Source organism: Fulmarus glacialis, unplaced genomic scaffold, assembly GCF_000690835.1.
Source record: "Fulmarus glacialis isolate BGI_N327 unplaced genomic scaffold, ASM69083v1 scaffold5600, whole genome shotgun sequence".
In the NCBI taxonomy this organism is placed as follows: domain Eukaryota; kingdom Metazoa; phylum Chordata; class Aves; order Procellariiformes; family Procellariidae; genus Fulmarus; species Fulmarus glacialis.
The window spans coordinates 55,214-62,215 of NW_009185727.1; the positions used below are offsets into that span (position 1 = coordinate 55,214).

The window sequence follows — 7,002 nt, forward strand, 5'->3', positions numbered from 1 at the left end:
AAATATTTGGTTCATGCTAAAAATATAGCACATTTATTAAAAATATATATTTATAAACATTGGTATGAACAGACACAGATGTTAAGCAAATGAGAAAGGAAAAATAACCATGTAATGTATTTCTCCTAATATTTTATCAGGTTTAGTCAGACCTTGCTCAATGGAATAGTTTTTTTCATGATTGCACCATATGTTCATTCTAAATAAAAAGCTTGTCAGATTCAATATAAGTAAAAGCAAAAATCAAGAGGCAAAAATCATTTGACCTAACAGACACGTGTTCTGTGCTATGATGCTATCTTTGAGTTCAATCTTTGTGAGTATACAGTATACATTTCTAATTGTATATAGTGTACAGTTTCTTTCTTTTTTTTTTTTTATAATTGTGTCAAAACAACATATCCCTGGTGGATTTCTTCAAAGCTACAACTTACATAATTGCAGTCATTTTCCCCCAAACTGAAAGGAAGAGGGCAGGACAGAAGAGTTAAGCTTGTTACTGTGTGAAAAAGTCTTGTTAAATTAATTGTGCTTCAGCCGTCGTCGCTGCCGGCAGGCAGTGCTTTTATGATGTGTTAATATAATACACAGTCAATTCTGATTAAACAACTTGTCAATAGTCAGCAATGTTTGTCATCACTCTTAATGGCCGTTTTATCTGGTCTATTTGCATGCCTTCTAGTTTACAAGGTTGTGTAAATATACACAAAAATGATCACAATGAGGTTCAGAATTGTCCCAATAATTCCAAGCATTGCCAAGATGGTTTCTTCTTTGCTTTCCTTTTCTTGACTGCCTTTATCTTCTTCATTTCCACTAGTGATTACCATCTTGGTGGCCAGTTTCTTTATCCTCCCCTTCAGGATAACCTAGATTTAGAAGAAAAACATCAAAACGGATTGTTAGTTTGAGTTTCCAAGCTCATATTAACAGTGGAGCCTATTGCAGAATTTTTGCCCCATAACACTTCATATTAAGAATTCACTTTAAAAGGATTAATATTTTGACTAGCTATTTAGTAAATGCTTAATTAAAATGATAGTTCAGCTAGCCTGTAGATTACTTAAAACTCTCCATAACACTTTCTGCTTATGTGCCAGCAATCATTCGTAACACATATAACTCATCTGCAATGTCATTATAAAACCGGTTAGAAATGTGCCAACGAGGTGTGCCTCCACCGGCGTCAGTGGGGACTTTGCCTGCATTAGGACTGCAGGAGACCATCTTGTCAACTTGTGGAGACCCTAGGTTTACACTTCAGTACCAAGAAGCAAGACGGTGAGGGAAATAAAACCAGGAATACCTCATTTCTTTTTAATAGGAAAAACCACCAAAGACAAAGGCATTTTGTCTCCTGACGAGAAGGAAGACGGCAGTGATTTCCCAATAAATAATTCAAAATAAAAGCAAAACCAAAATAACATCCATCTTGGCTTTTATTTTCCTCATTCTTAAAGTACAATGAAAAGTTACTTGCAGTGCAGTGAGCTGAAATGTATCGATCTGCCTGCAGGGAGGATACAGCCGTTTCCCAAGCAGCAGCCCCAGCCCCTGAACTGTTTAAAAAAGAAGGTTCTCCAGTCGCAAGACTAGCCCTGACTCCTGGCACTGCTGGAGCCACAAAGAAAGAAGGTCCCTTGCTCTTCAGCCAGGCGCTGAGACCTGGGTAAACATTTGATTGTTCAAATTAGAAATGGACAAATTCTATTTATCTGTGCTTATCTAACACCGCAAATTCTGATCTCACGGGCAAAGCAAAGCGCCCCAGAAAACTGAAAAAGGCTGGCTGGTTTCCCAAAGCCAACTGATCTGCCAACAGCTGTTTTTGGGTGATGCCCTACTGTTGTCTTCCAAGCTGCAAACCATATCCCGTGATGTTTCTGCTGCAGGAAGCAGTGGTAGGATGTAGCAAAAAATGGTCCCCAACAGCTCCTGCCTATAGGAGGGGTTTGGTTGGAGGAGAAACGGGCACAGGCGCTTCCCTCGTTCCTTGCTCCGCTAACCCACGGAGCAAAACCACTAGATCCCACGCAGCATGGATGTGCGCGATGGAGAGGGCTCCCTGAGAACCGGACACCGCCTGGATGGGCACATATCCCCCCAGCAGGTATCACCAGAGGGGAGCCCTGACCTGCAGCTCCACCGAGCTTGTGAGCTGCGCAGCTGCGGAGCCGTGACCAGAGCACCAAAAGGATGGAAAGGAGTGGGAGAGGTGAGGAAATCCTGTGATGGAGAGACTGAGGGGAAAAACAGAGAATCCAGATAAAACAACCTATATTTTTTCATATCTGCAAGTTGTTCCTATACAGGACAGCGAGTAACTGCTGGCAACTTCCTAGAAAGGGCATCGCGGTTGAATCTCAGCAGGTACAAGCGATTAATGGTGAGTAAGGCAGAAGCGGGGGTCTGTGGAGGTGCCACTGGCCTTTATACTTACCCTTGTATTAGCATTTACGTGTTTTACCGTAGCGTCACCAAGTGATTCAGCGGAAAACAAGAACGACGCAGGCAGTACCTGAGGGTACCCACGGCAGACGCAAGTCAGCGGGAGCAGGGGGCACCAGGCAGAGCGATACTGCGTCAGATATCAGAGCGTGCTCATCCAGCAGGTCTTTGGGTAACCTGCCCCAGGAGAGCAAAGCTGCAAAGACAGCAGGTACCTCCCAGGGCATGCTGGCTCCTGCTGCCCCCCTCCAGGTTCCCTTCCAGCCCTCAGAAACTCCCCAGTCCCCACTGTTCCTCCAGCCACAGCCACCTGCAGCTCCTCCTGCAGGACCTACCTCTTCTAGCAGCAGAAGGGCTTCATCATATTTGCCACTGGCTAGTGTCCAGAGGAGGGCTTGGTTCAGCTTTGCATCTGGTGGGTGTCCTCCCTACCTTATTAATTGCCACCATGCAGTCAGTGATATCTTAACAAGCAAATTGGCTCTGGGAATTCACAGGAGAATTCCTACCAAAGCCATCTACATTAACCTCACAACCCAAGCGCATCCTCTCCATCGGACCACAAACCCACATCCCAAGCTATGACACGCAGCCATTACTTCACACACAAAGCCATGAGTCATTTGGGTATCGTGTTCTTTTCCCCTTCAGTAACTGGGAGGATTTCCCTCTGGCCAAATGCTTGCATTTCATTGTTTATTTGAAAAATCAAGTGGGATCACAAATACGATCTGATAAAATCCCAGGCCTGGAATGCAAGGATTTGAGGGGAGGGTGAAGTTCCTGCTGGCTGGTTCCCACAAGGGCCGAGCGCTCTTCATTCAGCACCTCTGGCTCCCACAGAAACATGGTCATACCCAAGCATCTGTCTCTGAAAAAAGCCGGAGAAGGTACAATGGGTCTCTCTGCATCCCGTGGTTTGGGAAGAGCTTCCCATTCACATCAACCTAAACCCACACAGAGCAGTGCAGAGCCCCAGCTGGGGTGGATTTGCACATGCACTGCATCCACCGACACTCTCAACTTGGGCGTGGTGACTCTGCACCATATGCACTAGACCATCCTGTTTCTAGGACTAATGGGAGCAGAGGCAGCATGGGGGCATCTGACCCCCTCTTATTAACATCCCCAGTCTTTTCTTAACAAATCCAAACTGTGCAGTGTGAAGTTAAAGTATCAAACTCCTTCCTGCAGGACACTGTAGATCCTAAAATCAACACGAATCTAAAAAGTAGCTAAATAATTCCCAAAAGAAAAAACATATCAAGGGCTATTGATATAAAGATAAAGCCTCTGGCTAAGGAAATCCTTGAGTTGTGAATTTTTTGGAAGCTAAGAAAGTATGCTGGGGAAGTACCGCCACATCCTTGCCTTGTTATTAAAGTCTTTCCCAGGCACCCATTACGGGTTACTGTGAGAGCAGGGGTCCCTGGGCTGCACGATCTCTGATCTGAGGTTGTACAATCACTTTTCTCCTCTTTGCAAGTTCTAATTATTAGCAAGGAGATACTGAGTGGTTTCAAATCCAAACACTGCCAACGTGGCTCAGACTGCCAGGTTATTTCTATCCCACTAAGGAGCCTTAACTAAGGGAGAAGGTCCTTAGTATGATGCAGTGAAATATGCATGGAGAAGCTGGTGACCAGCTCCAGGAGCTCTTCATGTGCTATAAAAACAATAAAAGAAATTTCAGTCCATGGGAGCAGGGGTCCAGACAAAAGCTGGTCTGAAGTAAAACCCCCAAAACACGTGTAGTGTGGACACTGGCACTGTTAGTTTCCCTGGAAGGATTGCTCCAGCAGGTCCACACTGCTCGCTATTTTATACATCACCTAAACTATGAGAGAGAGCGAGCGCATTGGGCTTGGTATTAAGAGGCGTTTAACATTCAAACAGGACAAGACTGGGACCAGATACAATTATATTGGTACTTTGCCAAATACAGCACTGTTGAAATAAAGCTAAGTGTTGACTTTGAACTGTGAAGAGACCAGAATCAAAATTACTTCTCCACATTTAAGAACTGACCTTGGGAGAAGAGGAGCACTCTCCTGATGGCAGACTCAAGCCTTTAACCTTCACAGATCTCATGCTCAGAGCAGTATTTTGGCTGGCTGGGGTTTGTGGGTGTTTTTTGCTACTAGGAAAATATTTGCTGTCAGTTTTAGTAAATTACCCCAATTAAGAAAATAGAAAAGTCTTCTGGCTTTCTGGGTACCTTTTTTCAGTCTTTATTTATTCTGTTCTGGAAATTGATTTCATTTATTTGACATTGTTTCATATTTTTTAAGATTTTTGTGACACATTGCTCCTTTTATATTTTTCTGGTGCGACTTCATGCTTGTCAGAAACACTCCTTTTGCTTACCCAGAACTGCTGCTAGAACTGCTGAGATAGAAGGGATAGAGAGCACCAGATTTACCAGTTCTTTAATAACTACCCTCCTTATTTAATTACTACTTCATTAGGAAAGCGCTTTCCTGCCACATCAAAATTAATGTGTTTCCTACTTCATTTTGTAAGATTCATCATTAACCTAACATCAGCCTTTTGAAAAGATATGTATTCTGAAAAGCTATCCATGAAAAGATATGTATTCCATGTATTCTGCATTGCACAGGGGAGAAAAGGACAGTTTAGTGGTTTGGAGACTCCTTGTATTATTCATCTCCTTGCACTACTGCTGGCTTCTTATATATCTACAGGAAATCCACTTAGTCTCTCTCTGCCTCAGTTTCTCATCTGTGGGATTGTTTGAAGAACTACACAGCCTATATCAGAAAATGATCCATAACAAAAGTGAGGCCCCACAAATACTTCCAAAAGAGGGACACGTTAACATGAAAAATTTCAAATCCAACAGTGCTATAAAATGCACCCACTACTGTCTCCCCAAATCTGTGGGACCTGTTGCCCATCACTGTCATTGCAAACAGTCCAGTGAACTAGGCGAAGCATTTCTAGCAAAAGGAGATAATCCCTACTCATCTCTTCACTCTCAGCGTGAGCAGTGACTGAGCTAAAGGTGATGGCTTAGTGGCAGGGCTTTGGAAAAGGCAGCAGCCAGTGCACGTTTGTGAATTTACTGCAGTATGTTTGTCACATCGAAGACACAAAGCACATCCCTCATGAAGTACCTGCCCTGACATATCTGTCAGCTTTTGAATACGCTGGCACCTTGACTTGCTCTTGAAAAAGTTTTGTAATCTTAAATAATTTCTCTTCTAAGCCATTATTTATGAGCTCCCCAAAGAGGCTGCGAGTGGAGGGCGCAGGCAGCAGAAGCGGAGCTCCTGGGAAGACAGAGGAGGGGAGGACAGTCCGGGCTCTGCCTGAGGTCCTCAGCGCTCCTCCTGATCAGCCCGTGCTGTCATGTGTTATCTGGTGCTTTGAAAAACAAGAATGAAAACTGCTGAAAAGCTCTCAGGGTCAGATGCTCAGCTGGTGCAAAGCAGCCTCCCTCCCCTGAGTTCAGCTGAGCTACCTGTTTACACCGGCTGAGGATCTGGCTCCTTTTATTCAATCTAGCTTGAATATCAGCGAGCACAAATTTTGTATTCTTAATCCATAATCACAGACAATCACCAGCCAAATTGTTTTGATATTTAAATTTGTTTACAGTCCCCAGGCTATTAGTTGTGATGACACATTAAGAGATAAGAGAGCTTTAATTTTCTGAGGATAGTTCCACCCTCTGGGGATAAGAAACATGCATCCGAAACTTGTTTTGATTAGCAAACTGAAGAGGGCACAGAAATCATACGAAACGGGAGTGTGAGTTCAGATGCTGCTGGAGCTGACACCTTCCCTTATCTCTCAAAGAAGCGCTGGAATTACCAAGGCGGGAGGAGAGGCTCCTTGAGGATTTAACCCCACTTGAACATCACAGCCAAGTAGAGTTTTGTTCCTTTCCTCCTAAAAAGTTCTTTTAACCTCATTTTCCTCCAAGGGCAGACTTGGGACAGCTGGGTGCTTGGCCCAAGTCCTGGACAGCCCCCAGGCAAGATGCTGAGCAGGGCAGTTAAGTGGACACGGCACTGCTGCCAGTGGCCTGTGGGAGGAAGGCAAAGTTGCCACACACATTTGTGCTCCTTAGCAGTCCTTTTTCTAAGGATTACATTGGCATATCCTCGTTTCTGTGATTACTTTGTATCCACTCACGATCCTTGTGCCATTTCGACTGGATAAGTCCTCTCCTAAACTCCGCTAACACAATCTGCAGTCAGCTATCAGTCAAGATCCTGCTCTGAGAAGTACTGGCGAGTGCAGGGACACACATTTGCATTTATTTTTAGAGCTGGATTTCACAGAACTGAAAGACACCCTATAAATGCAGGGTAAGGCCAAGAGAAGCTCTGAGAACATAAGAAGCTTCGCTAAAAGCTCATTCAGACACAGCAGCTTGCACAGGCAGTGCACAGTATGTATGAATAGCAGATGAATTGAAATGGAAGGAGCAGAAACTAATATATGGTAGAAAATACTAATATACTGAGAAAAGCAAAGCCCTGCCATGAGAGAAGGGAGAGGGGAGACAAGGAAAGGTGCCCAGGG

General features: G+C 44.1%; 1 long non-coding RNA gene across 1 annotated transcript in view; it reads right to left on the reverse strand.

Annotated features, from left to right (window-relative positions):
• Positions 1-366: 366 nt before the first annotated feature.
• LOC104075722 overlaps positions 367-7,002 on the reverse strand; it is a 28,747-nt gene continuing 22,111 nt past the window's right edge. Inside the window, exon 2 of the long non-coding RNA XR_683507.1 lies at positions 367-869. This is a non-coding gene — a long non-coding RNA (uncharacterized LOC104075722). The remainder of the gene's footprint in view (positions 870-7,002) is intronic.